This window comes from Arvicola amphibius, chromosome 7 (genome assembly GCF_903992535.2).
Source record: "Arvicola amphibius chromosome 7, mArvAmp1.2, whole genome shotgun sequence".
Classification (NCBI taxonomy): Eukaryota; Metazoa; Chordata; class Mammalia; order Rodentia; family Cricetidae; genus Arvicola; species Arvicola amphibius.
This window is the reverse complement of record NC_052053.1, coordinates 74,399,700-74,414,832: the sequence shown is the minus strand read 5'-3', so window position 1 is coordinate 74,414,832 and position 15,133 is coordinate 74,399,700. Positions and strand designations below refer to the sequence as shown.

General features: G+C 45.3%; 1 pseudogene; it reads right to left on the bottom strand.

The window, feature by feature from the left end:
• Positions 1-367: 367 nt before the first annotated feature.
• On the bottom strand, positions 368-843 carry LOC119818368 (annotated as a pseudogene).
• Positions 844-15,133: the final 14,290 nt, after the last annotated feature.

Sequence of the window (15,133 nt, the reverse complement as noted above, 5' to 3'; positions counted from 1 at the left end):
GTTATGAGGATCCTCCTGTATTTACTTTCCCAGTGCTAGAATTACAAACACACACATCAATGTACCTGGAATATGTAAAATATGGATTCTGGATGATTAAACCCTGTATTCATGCTTGCAATGTAAGCCCTTTATCTGAGTGATCATGGAGCCCTATTGTTGTTTTAATTGATTATTTTACTTTTGTGGCACCAACAGGGACTTTATTGATGGGTCTTCGAGCTGTGACAAACTTCAGCATGCAAACTGCGAAGGCACTGCGATATCAGAGATGAGAAGCTGCCACGGGTGCTGCAGTCACGGGAGCTGCTGCTCCGGTCACTTTGTCTCTTCCCAGTTCCTACAAGCAAGTTTTCGGAAAGGCAGTTCAGCACTTCACAGCCTGGTGGGTGACCTGGAAGATCCCACAGACTCTTGCACCTTTTCCTCATAGTCTGTCCAGTCCTTTTCCTGAAGATACCTATCACTGGAGACTCCATGTCTTCAGCATCAAATCCAGCCTGGGGCTGCAAGTCAATTGGTTCAAGGTCCCAACATTCAAACTCTACTACAGTATTGAGCTTTTCATTGTCTTCAGCGTTCTAAGACTTGATGGTCCTACTCAAAATTTCAATGGAGTTTCCCTATGCACAGAGCTTGCAGTTCCGGATCATGGAGACGCTGCCACAGCCTCCCTCATTCAGAATCACACTAGCTGTTGGTTGGGTACATTGCCCGTCCTCTGACATCTCGCTACAGTTGCTACTTCCCATCTTCAAGTCCCACTGGAAGTCCTCACCCACTGCCTGAAGATTGGTCACATTCTCCAAATTCTGCTTTGAGTTGCAGCTCCACTTTCCCCATAGCTGCTGGACCCTCCTAATGTCTCTGTGTCCACTGCTTTTCCTGCTTGCCATTCTATTATTTAAAAGAAAATTCAGCAGAACCATATTCTGAAGTCAGAGGTAACACAAAATCTTTGAAAGGGCGAAGATAGCTTGTTTCGACTGCGGGTTTTGTCAGTATAGATGCCTCCCACTGCTTCCTAGCTAAGGGATTAGTTGGGCTCCCCCTCTCCTGCTATTCCTAGGAAAGGACATGGGCATACATATCGACTAAGACACCTTCAAGAGGCCAACACAAGACTCCTGAGCCACGGAATTAGTGGGGACAGGAAATGACTCTGAAGACTTAGAAGGGTTAAATTCAATCCAGATTTCTGTTAGTTGGTGTGACAATCAAAGAGGGAGGAGAGTGAGTCCAGCTGGAAGGCCTGGCAGGCGGGTGCTATCCTGGAAAAAAGATCTATGTGTCAGATTAGGTTCTGGGGAGAATCTAAGTCAGAACAGATTCCTGGAAGCCAAAGGTGAGGAGGGTGACTCCCTGTCATGAAGCAGAGGCAGGTGGCTTGCTGGTGTGGCTCTTGAGGTCTCATGGCAACTTGTCATTATTGATCCATTCTTCAGCTAAGAAAAACAAGTTTTTTTTCTAGAGGAACTGAGAAGCATCATGGGGAAGAGATCAGCTGAAGGCCCTGTTGCCTTTACTCCTGTCATGTATTGCTGCAATGCACTGGGTGGACTGGGCTGTGCTCTCTAAAGTCAGTTATTCCTGAAGGAACAGGGTAGAAATTAATCATTAAGAACGCTAGTCTACACTACTGTCCTCAAGGTCATCGGCTTCTGGGAAGACAGGGCTGCTTTCTGTAGAAGATCTGGACTGGGTACCAAACCTGAAGTTGCAATGTGGCTGGAGAGGCTGCGCACCTAACTCTGGTTGTGGTCTGGAAAGCTCGTCTGGTGAGTTAATCACTCGCGACTGTGGAAAAGTCAGTCCTTCCCCCACATGACACCATGGGTCTGTGATTTCCGAGTCTCTAGTTACTCAGTGTAGTGCAAGAGCAGATGGGTGTTTCAATGATTCCAAAGGTGCTGTGTTCTTTAGAGGGCAACACCGGCAAGCCTGCTACACCGAGCAACTAGAATATTTGGTGATGAATGGGGGGGATGAAAACGAGAAAGAAGACCCTGTCTATACCTCAAGTACCATCATCTATGTTAGTTTCATGGTCTAAGAGGCAAACTTAGAGGTTGTCTGGGACTACAATGGGAGTTTTAAAGAGAGATCAAGCAATCACGTCAGTCACCAGAGATGACCAAACTGAAATGGGTCCCAGAAGCACCTGTAGAAACAGTTGTCTCACTCTGAAAATTGTAATTCAGTAGACCTAAGGAAAGAGTGTCAGAGTTTCAACCCTCTCATTCATGTATATACATACAAACATACATACATACACACACATATGATCATGTGGCCACATCTACAAGTTCATGTGTGTGCTTAGACATGCATGTGTATGTGTAGATCAGAGGTCCATAGTAATGCCTTCCTTGAGGCCTGTCCATTTTATTTTCTGACACTGAACCAAGAGGTCATTAGATGGATGATCAGGGAGACATTTCTGTCTTCTCCCTAGCCACTTCCATGGGACTAACTTTACAGATGAGTCCACCACCAATGAGTTTTACATGATCTGAACTCGGGTTCTCACACTCACTCCTCAGTCTAAAGCTTGCGTTGCAATATACTCTATCATTAGACTTATTTATTTCATTTTATGTGTATGAGTATTTTATCTACATGCACATATGTGTACCACATGTGTGCCTGGTCCATGCAGAGGTCAGAAGAGGGTGTCAGTACTCAGAAACCCTAGAATAGGAGCTATGAATGATTGTGAGCTGTCATCTAAGTGCTGAGAATGGACCCTTGGTCCTTTGCTAGAGCAACTACTGAGCCATCTCTCCAGCCTGTTTCCATCATCTTGGTTTTCTTTTTTTAAATGAATTTATTTTTATTGTATGTGCATTGATGTTTTCCCTGCATATATGCCTGCTTGAAAGTGTCAGATTTTGGAGTTACAGTTTTGGGCTGCCATATGAGTGCTGGGAATTGAACTTAGGTCCTCTGGAAGAGCAGTCAGTGCTCTTAACCACTGAGTCATCTCTCCAGCCCCTCTATCATCCTCTTAAACTTTCTGTTCAGGTTGCTTACGGGACCTGGGTCCACACTTTGGGAGCCATTGCTGTTCCCAATAAGATTCCAGTGTTGATTAAAGTAGGGAAGCACTCTAATTGTTAGGGAGCACTGACTATATAGATGGGGAGTTAAGCCAAAGCCCATCTCCTTGTGCACTGAGGGGAGCCTTGGGGACATCACTATGGAAAATCTAGAATTGTCCAGCAGTCCTCAGGGCTTACCACCTGGCTGCAGTGTTTCAGACTGCCATTTGCTTGGCCGAACAGTCTCTTGCTCTGCAGCTCAGGCTGGTCTTGAACTCAGGATGCTCCTGCTTCTGCCTGCTGAGTTCTGGGATTACAGATGTGTGCCACTACACCTGCTGAGACCCTTGTCTTTTAAGTGGTCTCTGTGTCAAGGGACCAGGCAGATGCATGTGGTGATGTGGGAAAAGGAGGTTTTCTCCCACAGTGCTGGAATATCCTAGATCTGGGGTATGTGGAGTCTGAAGCCAGAGGCAGAGGCAACTGCACGCCTGCATTCCAGAAAACCCCACACGACTTGATTCCAAACTGACCCCTGAAATTCTTTTCTGCTCTCCCAGGAAAGTTCTATTTGATGGAAGGAAAGTGTGTGTGTGTGTGTGTGTGTGTGTGTGTGTGGTGTGTGTGTGTGTGGCAAAGTGCATTTGGCAGGACAGGAGCTAAGATTTTTCTACCTCCAAGATCAGACTTTCAGCAACATGCCTGCCAAGTTCCGTCAGCAGCTGGCACCAAAAGCAAGAAGTAATGTTGAGTGGCTTTCTTCTTTTCCCCCTTGGTTTTCTCAAAAGATTTAGACAATTGAAATCATATCCCAGCCCCTCTCCCTGCCATAATGCAGTCCATTTGTCTAAATTACAGACTTCAGCAATTATTTCTGCTCCCCCCTCCTTCTTTCTTTTTTCTTTTTCAGACCAAAGACAAATTATCTGCACCCTGGCTGAAGGTGGCAAGGCTGCCACAGGATCGTCTTTGCCTTTGTCCAGAGGGAAGATTGTGAGAAGAGCCAGCTTGTGCCCTGTCTATGTCCTCCTGTTCCCACTGCAGCTGATCATGGGCTGCATGGGCTGCATGGGCTGCATGGGCTGCATGGGCTGCATGGGCTGCATGTTACCGTCAGTCTCATTATTTTTATTGTAAAATGCTACTTAAGATAATCTTTTTATTTGATGTGTATTGGTGTTTTGTCTCTGTGTGTTTGTTTACCATGTACAAGTCTGGTGCCTGCAGAGGCCAGAAGACAGCATCAGATCCTCTGGGACCAATGGTGGTAAGGCATTTTGTGGGTACTGGGACTTGAACACACATCCTTTGAAAGAGCAGTAAGTGCTCTTAACCTCTGAGCCATTTCTCCAGCACCGTAAAAATTTACCTTTAGTAATTGCAGGTTTATAGACAAGATTCAAAGAAGGCAGAAATAGACTCTGCTCTTCACTAGATATTTTAAACTAACAAATCACCATCGATATCGATGTGCTCAGCCACAAGCTTTCTCCGGATTGCACCAGTTTTCCCACTAACACCGCTTCCTGTTCCAGGACCGTATCCAGGACATCACAACACATTAGTCATCCTGCCACCCCAGTCTTCTCCAGCCTGTGAGAGTTTCCTAAAATGCCCTTGCTTTTCATGACTTAGATATATTTAATGGAATTCTGTTTTTTTTTTTGTTGTTTGTTTGTTTGTTTTAATCTATCTATTCAGATGGACTGGTCTGATTTTTCTCTTAATTAAAGGAAGTGACCAATTCCACTTTAAGCCAAGAAAACCAATGTTACAGGTGACTTCATAAATTGTCTGGTGTCATCCAATTCAGGAGCGTGATCTTCAGTTCCTGAACTTATCATAGTTCACCAAGTCCTCAAGACTCCGACGGAGGAACCAGAGATGAAGGGGGGAAAGATACTTGAAGGGAACAAGAATCCTTAGTGGACTTGTTTAATAGACAACTCAGAGCTACCTTGCCTTTGTGTGTCCCTTGGAGTCCAGGGAGGGGACTGTCACACATGATCAGGCTCTGTGGGAAACCAGATTGTCCCCAGTTCACAAATTCAGAGACCGAGAGGAAGTCTGGAGGAGTTGTTACTTTGAAGATGAGAACTGTAGTGAGAAGCGGCGGGCTGCGTTCCCGCCGCCCAGTCGCCGGCTAGCTTTACACCCGAAATAATTACACGGAAACTGTATTCTTTTAATGACTGCCTGGCCCATTATCTGTAGCCTCTTATTGGCTAATTCTCACATCTTTCTTTAACCCATATTTAGTAATCTGGGTAGCACCATGAGGTGTGGCTTACCAGGAGAGATCTTAACCTGCGTCCATCTCGGAGAGGAGCAGCATGGAGACTCCTCATGGCGACTGCCTGAAGCGTCTCCCCAACTCTACTTCCTTGTTCCCACAATTCTGTTCTGTCTACTCCACCTACCTAATTTTCTGTTCTTAAAGGGCCAAGGCAGTTTTCTTTATTAATAATGAAAGTAACACATAGACACTCCTCCATCAGAGAACAGAGTCTTTCTCCCCTCTTCCCTTCTTTCCCTCCCTCCTCCTTCCCTCCCCCCTCTCTCTCTCCCTCCCTCCCTCCCTCCCTCCCTCCCCCCCTCCCTCTCTCTCTCTCTCTCTCTCTCTCTCTCTCTCTCTCTCTCTTTCTTTCTTTCTTTGTTTTTATCTTGTGCAAAAAAACCTGTTTGAACGCAAAGAAGCTGTGCACCTTCTAACTTACTGGTGTGTGCATCCTCAGAGTCCGTCAGTGGCCTGCAGTCCATTGGTAAGCGGCAGACTCTCATGAATGACCCCACCCCCACCCATGGCTAATGCATTCTTGTAAGAGAGAAGGGATTTGACAATAAACAGGATAGCTGAGGAGCCCAGGAAATGGCCTTTGGTTCCTTGGCTGAGGTACCAGGCTCCTGAAGAGCGGCTGCCCTTGTCATTGTGAGTTTAAAGGCATCTTTCTATAAACCTGACGCTAAATATTCCTAAGAATCCAGAGAGCAGAATCAGAACCTTGTTATAATCTCAAGTTGGATGGCTTTCCATTTAGCAAAATCAATTTTATTCTTCTTAATTCAGCTTGAGATGACTGTTAGAACAAGCCCTCAAAAATTAATAGTCTCTTTACCCTTTCTAACGCGGCAGCTGACCCTTGTCTTTCCATGTTAGCTCATTCACCCAGTCCCCAAAGGGAGAAGAGATGGGGAAGAATATATAATATAATATTACATATATATATTTCTTTAATCATCCACATGTAAATCAACTCCTGAATCACACGTGTTCTGACTGCTAGGTGTAAATGTGTGTGGTTCTATGAGAATCACCAAACTTAGTCTCACACACACACACACACACACACACACACACACACACACACACCCCTCATGGTCAGCTATAAAAACTTTCCTAATACTGACCAAATTAGAATCTATTGTTGGGCAAAGTTACCTTGTTAGCTGACAAGGTAGAAGCCTCTACCCATGGAGTAGCCATCTATTACACTCCAGCATTCATTTAGTGACTGCTCAGTTGTCACCCTGAAGTGCCTTGGGGGGGGGGTCTCTTTAAAGGCCAGGACAATCAAATGGTTTGATCTGAGGGTTTAATCGGGGTTCACTTTGTACCACAGCTGCAATGGAATAGGAGAAAGAAGCAGAGAGCAGGGACAGAAAGAAGACTTTTGCAGGAGCCTGTCAGCATGGAGAAGGATCCCCTGAAGCAGCTGATGGGGCTACCATGTGACCCCAACACACTGCACTTTCCCCCCTTTGCAGCATGACTTGATTGCCCACACATAAAGGTCTTCCCAAACGAAGGTTCTGGTAGACAAAATGAGATAGCATGAGTGTGGTATCTTTAAGATGTCAAAGCCCGGGGGAGCACTGACCTGGGTACTGATGAGAACGGGGTGCTGTTAGGGAGAAATGCCCAAGGGAGAGTTCCCTTCAACTTAGGTCAGAACCAAGGTGCCCTTGGTATGTCCTGACTCCCATCTGGTCTCTCCATGCCCACTTTCTTTGTCTCTCCATTTTCTTATCATTTTCAAAAACGGGTGCAAGCAAGCACCCTTTGCTTTGGAAGGTCCTACTGGTTTTCATGCTTGTCTGTACCCCCCTCTCTTTTTTATTGTTTTTAAAAAATTACAGTTGATACTTTCTGCTGCACCCACGAATTCAACTATGCTTCTGACAAAGGCTTTCCTTCATGACGTCTCTGACCCCACACTGGGAAATCAGGATGTCTTGATAGCCAGGCTGGATTCAAAGAGGTGGTTTTTCATGCATAGCATGTCTTCAGCATAAAAAACACACGGCTGTGTCTGTTGTCTGATCTCTTCTTAAGCCATGGTGTGATTGTGAGGGTGGGGGAGAGAGAAAGCGTCCATGTGTGGTCAGGGTTCCATGCTCACAGGAAGAACTCAGATAGAGGACGACAGCCTTGGCTGTCGGGCCTCACTTTCCATCTGACTAGAAACAGGTTTGGTCTAGAGATGGCTCATGAACTCAGAACACGAACTGCCTTGCAGAAGGCTCAAGTTGGATTCCCACTCCTGAGAGGCTCATGCCCACCTCTAATTCCAACTCTAGAGGGAAATGAAGCCTCTGGACTCTGTGTGCACCTGCAGTTGTCTATCTGTACATATTCCCCACACAGATACATGACTAAACATAAATAAACATCTCTTTTTTTTCTCTTAAGGAAGCAAAGCCACTTTTCCACTACTCCTTGCCAGGCTGGACTGGCTCTTCCTCCGTTTCCTCTTCCTCTTTCCTTTTCTGCTCCTCCCCCAGATGGAAGATGCCAGTTCAGGGAGAGGGTGTCTGGGGAAAGGTTCCACTTAGGTGTGTCAGGCCTTCAGACCCCTAATCTTTTCCTCCCCCGTGTCAGTTTGAGACTCAGACAAGCAGGGTCTTTGAGAGCTTCTTGGTGTGATCCAATCCCTGTTTAATTTCCCAAACTGGCTTTGTGAGGAGATTTATTTCATTGTGTTTGTCTTGCAGACACCCATTTGTTCTAAACTTCAATAAAATAAGAAGTCCTGCTGTGCTGCTTTTAGCTTTTTTTGTGAATGAGGATTTTACAAAGAGAAAAAAATGAGCAACAGGACAGAAAAAAAGAAGAGGGGGGGCAGAGATGCGTGTGGGTTGGAAGACTTGTCAGCCTTCAGTCAAGAAAGTGGGATAAAAAGGGAGGGATGCCTCTACTGGGCACTGTTTGTTCTTCCAGGGTCCCTGGTAGCATCCTGTCCCTTACAGGACACATTGATTCTAGACACCTTCTCTTGGGCAGCAAGTCCCACTCAATCCCATCCCTTATAGGATGGAGTGGTTCTTGTCCATCCATCCACATCCTTTTTCTTTCCCACCATTGCTGGAGCATCCGTGGAGCATATCCTTGCCTGCTGCTTCATTCATCTAAACTCTGCCTCACACTGTGTGACCCCAAGGATACTTTGTTTGGCTAAACTTGAGCATCAACCTGGTATCTATTTAATGCTACTTTAGCTCTCTCACTGTGCTTTATTGTCTCCGTCCTTTGTGTTAATGGCTCGGGAGCACCGTCTATCTCCCAGGCCAAGGAGAGCACCCACCATAACATCTGATTAGTACCCAATGACTACTCAAGCCTGGGGCTCCAGTGAACACTGAGATCCATCTAGAAAACTACCTCACATCTCAATACAAGCAGCACATACCCCATTCTGTACATTAAATCATATTTTTGATTATCTATAATTCCCAGTACAGGTATAAATGTTAATGAAAATACATGCTAGGCTACATGGTTTAGGAAATGAGAATAAGAAAAATTCTGTACAGAACTTAGGAGAAAACTCTGAAGGGAAATGCCAACAGTTGTTGACTCAAAATTTAAGTGTTTGCTCTGGCTAAGCCTTGTCAGCCAGTTTGACAGTCAGAGTCACCTAAGTGTTGAACCTCAACCAAGGAGCTCCATGGATAAGATTTCCCTATGGTTTTGTCTGTGTGGAATTGTTCTGACTGGTAGTTGACTAGGAGAGGGGCTAGATCATTGTGGTCACTGTGGACAGCACCATTCTCTGGACAGGCAGTCCCTGGCTATATAAAAAGCTAGCTGAGTGTAAGCCTGCTTGTGAGCCACCTAGGAAGTAGCATCCTGTGGTTCCTTCTTCCGCAATGGGTTGAGCTCCATGTTTGTTGATAGCGCTATGTGCAATAGAATGCAGGGCCGTCTCTGAGCTCCTGCTTGAGTTTCCACCCTGACTTCCTTCAGTGATGGGCTATGACCTGTGAGCTGAAGCAAACCTTTGCTCTCCCAAGCTGTTACTGGTGAGAATAGTTTGTCACTGTAGTGCAGAGGCACATAGAGCTACTTTCTTTCTTCACAAGTCAGGGAGCCATGATTCTCCCAGGTTCAGCCACAAAAAAATGTATGGACAGTCATTAAAAACTGGGTACCACCAGGGTATTTTTTATCTGATTATTTTTTACATGTTACAATGGAATCTTTATATGGTATTGAGTCTCTGCTATAAAACAAAGACAGCAATGCAGATTTATTTCCTCAATCTGAAGTTCCCATTCAAGTTCCTTTTTAGCTTCTCCTAGAAGGCAGATCATCCAGGTCCATACCATGGCTGTGGCGTTCTGCATAGCAAATCACCCCATAGCCAGTCATTTCGAATTCAAGCTTTTGATTCTCATTGCCAGCTTTTGCCGTCTGCTTTCTCTGTTTCTCCCCTCTTTGCCCCCGTTTCCCAATCCAGGAGAGTTCATTTATCAAACTCTCAGGTTCTTCAGAATGTTTCTTATGACTCTGACATATGAAAGATGTGGGAAAATTCATTGACTAAGAAAACGACTTTATTGAAGGAGGAGGATCAATGTATGAATTAGAATGTGCCAGGCAATAAATTCAGAAAGAAACACTGAAAGAAATGGACACTTTGAGGAGAACTTGCTTAGAGATCTTAGTGTTCTTAAGGTCATAGTAGCTCGCACAGCCTTAGCATGGTTCGGACTCAGTGGGATGGCGAGAAACACCACGCAAGGCTGACTTCTGTAGAAGCCATGCGCATGGCTTGATTTACTGACTTTCTTCCATTTACGTTTCTTTAATGAAATAAGTTATGCAAAACTGGAATGAAAGAAGCGGCTACATGAAATAAGGCAACTGTAGTATGGGCTGGTGAGGCAGGTTTTCCTCTGTCCATTGATGACGTAATCTATCAGGTAATTGCTATAGCTAGCTCCGTCTTAAGGGAAGCATGAGGAGTCTTGAAAATGATGAAGGCCGAAGTCTTGAAGGGACAGGGTCAGACTGTGCCAGGCCTGTGAGTGAGGGTCTACTGGGACACAACCTAGTACAGGTGATTGATGAGATTTCAGGGATACCATAGGTTTCTTACCTTTGTTTAGTACATGAATTGCGGTGAGAGCCCCCTAGCTTGACTGTCCCCATCTTTGCTTCCAAAGGCAAGACTATACCTCCGGGGGAGTTCTGTAAAGTTGGCATTCCTGACAGAGCCTGTGAGCACCGGTGTCCAGTTCTATGACACTGGCTTCTGGTGGAGAATTCTGATGATAATTTGATGGATTTCCTCTCTGTAGGCAACCCGCTATGTTTCCTTTGCCTTGCTGCTGAGTTCTCAGTCTCCCTTCTTGATAGATATTGATGGCTGTCCTCGTTTGTCATATTCTTTCCTGGGACTTGGTATCCCCAAGAATCTATGGTATGTACATAAATCTGGTATCTTCATAAACCAAGTTTTCTTGTATGGTATTATGGAATAGTTCTGACTCCATGTGTTGCATATTGGTTACTATGCTCATGAGCCACACACTCATCCTGAAACTCCTCCCACCATGAGTAGCAACTTCTTAGCCATCATTCTTCCCACATTCCCAAGGCTCTGCTCTTCTTTGGCTCAGTCCTCTATTGGAGGACCAGAGAGGCTAATGCATCTTTTGTCTCTGTAATTTTCTTTCCTTTGTTCTATTTTTCTGATCTCCTCCATCTCCATCACATTTGTCTTGCTGTTCTGGCTTCGTTTCTGTTGCTGTGATAAAGATACCGGTAAGATGTAACTTTGACAAAACACGACTCTGGGACAGCAGGTTTACACGGCCTCCACCTAGGCTCTAGCTAACCTCTGTGGGGAAATCAGAGTGGGAATTCGAGTACCACTCACATCACACATGCCGTTAAAGCAAGGAGAGAATGGACTCATGCTGGCTTGTTTAGCACTCAGCTGCATTTCTCGTTCTGACACAGTCCAGGGCCCAGCCCACGAAAGGGTGCTGCCCACATTCGGGCTGGGTCTCCCCATGCAACAGAATGAACAAAGGTCAACTTGTTCCAGATAATTCCTCATTTACATTCTGCTCCCAGATGACTTCAGGTTGGGTCAAGTTGAAACAAACAAAAATATTAATAAACCCAGTTACCACATATTCTTTAATCTCTCCATATTGTCTTTTCCATTCTTTTTTTTATGTATTTCTATTTTTTACATCCCGACCAATGTTTTTGCTCCCTCCTGTCCTCCCAGTCCCTCCCCCACTGCCCCATCCTCTCTCCCCACTCCCCATTCACTCTTTCTCTTCAGAAAAAGGCAGACCTCCCATGGATATTAGTCAGCCATGTCGTATCAATTTGCACTCAGACTAGGCACCCCCTCTTCTAATAAGACTAGATGAAACCATCCAGTAGGAGGAAATGGTCTCAAAAGCAGGCAGCAGAGACGACTCCTGTTCTTACTGTTTGGAGTTTCACAAGAAAACCAAGTTACACAGTTGTAAAATATAAGCAGAATGCCTCAGTCAATCCCATACAGGTTCCCTGGTTGTTGGTTCAGTCTCTGGAGATCCCTATGAGCCCAGGTTAGTTGGTTCTGTAAGTTTTCTTGTGATGTCCTTGATCCCACTGGCTCCTACAAGCCTTCTTCCTCCTCTTTCTTGAAAATTCTTTCAAAGGCAGACATTGTACATCTTTTCTGACCTCCTCATTTGTCTCTGGGACTCATCGTCAGTGAGTCATGGATATGTATTTGTAAAACTTGTCCTCTTGTCCTTCCTTTCTTTTCTCAGTAACTCTGTCCAAATACCTGCTGTTGGCCTCCTGGCATCTGCTCCTCTTCAGATAGGAACAGGGCATTCTGGACGAGCTTTTCATTGACTAGTGGAGTAGACAGGCGGCTACCTTCCTAGTTTCTCCAAGTTCAGGGTGAAGCTGTAGGCACTGGTCTGACTTAGATCTTCTCTGTGTGCTAGTTTCTAGCATGCAAGTGGTTCTTAGGCACCTCACAAAAATATCCAGTCAAGGAACCGCATCTGCTATGATGTCTTGACCGTAGCTTCTTCTCCATCCTTAGCTATGAGACACTTCTCTCTGATCCTCAATGTCTTCATTACGAAAGATAACACTGCATGGGATAAATAAAAATTGGGGAGGTAGATGCTCACCTATGTGATGGGGAATTCTGAGCTTCTGTTGAAAACACACCTCCTTACTTTACTTCGGTGTTTTAGCATTAAGAGTTTGATGGGTATTTATGGGCTAACATTTAAAGGCCCTTTTGTACCTCTTTCCTCACTGTAGCCCAATCAGGATCAGTAACCATGTGATGCTTTTCTGAACACTCTCATCTTCCAATACATCCAATGTGCTCATCAATACTGGACAGTATAAGGTCCTAGGGCTGCAAGACCCACCCAGTTCCTAGACAAGGACGCATAAATGTGACTATCCTAAGCACGATGCTTGAGACTCTGGGGTCTCTTTTCTTTGCCATGCTAGTCTTTTCTTCTCAGAGGCTGTGTGACTCTTAAACACAAATGGCTTCCCTTGGCCTACTCTTCATGCCCACATTGGCATCCAGTACTGTACTTGCTTTTTACTATGACTGGTTCCTCCCATGGCACAAAACCAATGGATATAAATCGAAGGAACTAAGTCAGATCATCTATAGAAATACTGAGAACCCGCAAGAACAAGAGCCTTGTAAGCACTATTGTTTTCTGGAATGAGGATAAGCATGCATGAATGATGGCAGCATTCTTGTCCATCCCTTGCAGGCGTGACACTGCCTCTTAGACCAGCATAGACCCAGTGAGAGGAGGGTCTTGCTGCCACTGTTTTTTTGTTGTTGTTGTTGTTTTGTTTTTTATTTATTTTCTGTTTTTGGCACTTTGGGACCCAGTACCTCTCCCCACTTAGACTAGTAGTTGATGACCTAAATGAATGATGATAATCATCTAGCCCCTGGGTTCCTGCTTGAAGCAAGCAGGGAATGATGTCACTCATACCAAGTGTGTCCTTATGGCCCTGCGAGCCTTACTCTGCTCCCACATGTCTGCGATGAGGTAAGGTGGGCAGAGGTAAGGCTCCAAAGGAAGAAGCCTCATAAACAGCCGGAGCAGTTCCTGCCCAGTCTGCGGATTCTCAGAAAGCAGAGAGCAGTTACCGTAAGGAAGCTGGATGTCTGGGCCAGCAGCTTTATCAATGAATAATTTCCTGAAAGAAGAGACTCTATGGAGACCGTGCACTATATTTGATCTTGAAGCATGCACACAATACACAGGACTATCTTTGATTCAAAGAAAGCAAGATAATTGTTTCCCAAACAGACTCATTGGAGAGCACAATCCCCCCAGCTCTGGTGACCCACGCACCAGCAGCCCCGGGTCGGCCCCAGACCATTATCCTGTTTTGCTAGGGAACAAATCGCTCTTTGGGGGTAATTTGGAGCTAGTTTGCCAAGTTCACAGCCATCCCAGGGGAGCCTCTGGGGGAAATGTGCTCTCCAAATCCCCTCTCCAGCCCTTCCAAAGGAAAGCAGGTCATTTTTTTTTCAAAGGAAGCCAAAGACAGCGGCTTGTTCTATGATCCATCCCACCTAGCTTGAGGCCTCGGGGGCAATGCTTTGCTTCCTAGCACTTGTCTGATGCTAGGGAACCAATTTCTCATACGAGTAATTATGCATGCAATTAAGTAATTGTGGATGGAAAGGGAGAGAGAGAGAGAGAGAGAGAGAGAGAGAGAGAGAGAGAGAGAGAGAGAGAGAGAGAGAGGAGAAGAGGAGAGGAGAGGACAGTGCCAAGGAAGAAGTTATGCACATTTAGCTTTCAAAAGCATGGTCGTAAGAGGCATTTTATTCCCACAAATGACTGAATCAATTCAGAGCTTTGGGGAGAGAAAAGTGTCAATATGGTAGCTAAGAATACACACCCCCAAGCCACAGTGCCTGTGCTCAAAGCCCAAGCTTGTCATTCATAAACTGTTCCACCCTGAGCAGTTTACTTCAGGCGTCTATTCCTTCTGTCCACAGACTAAACCCACACTGAAATGCCCTGTGCTTTACCTGAATGGATGCATGTGTTTATGTGTGTGTGCCTGGCTGAATCAATGCCTGTTTACATGTTTACATGTGTGTGCCTGTTTGCCAGGCTTTATGACTTAGAATTGCACCAAGTCCCACACCACTATTAGCAATTGCTATTGTTTAGGTTGGTAGCTATTATTCTTATTTAATGATGGTCCTTTAAACCCATTCTAAATAATTACTTTCCAGGAGATCTGATATGTTTAGTACTGGATACCATTCTTTGCATCTCCCCTGATGTCATTAGAAAAGGATAGAGAATAAACTAGATCTTCATTTGGGAGATGACACAAAATGCTGGCTTTGACCAACGGTGGCGGTGAAAGGGTCAATACCCCAGAACCTCAGAATTCTTCAGAGAACCTGTGTTGTTTACAGTGTGTGTTTAAAATAATATTCCTGCTTAGTTGGGCCTCCCCTTGGGACCATGCAATTTCAACAGTAACAGTGGATTAATTAAAGACGGTCCCTTGTGTGAGGCTGATGCTCCGGGATGGAGCCAGGGGTAGACCCTGCACTGTCCCCACTTTGTGTTGGAAGGGGCTGGGCCTTCTGGAAGTCATTAGTGTGGCCCCAGGGTAAGAAGGCACTTTTGCCTCATTTGTAGGCTCTTGACTGGTACTCAGATTTCACCTCCTTTGACTGTGGGAAAGGGGAGCCACCATGGATCAAGAAGACTGTGATTCCCAACACCCAGATCAACAGGGAATAAATCTCCTCTCAGTGGCTCTCGGTCAG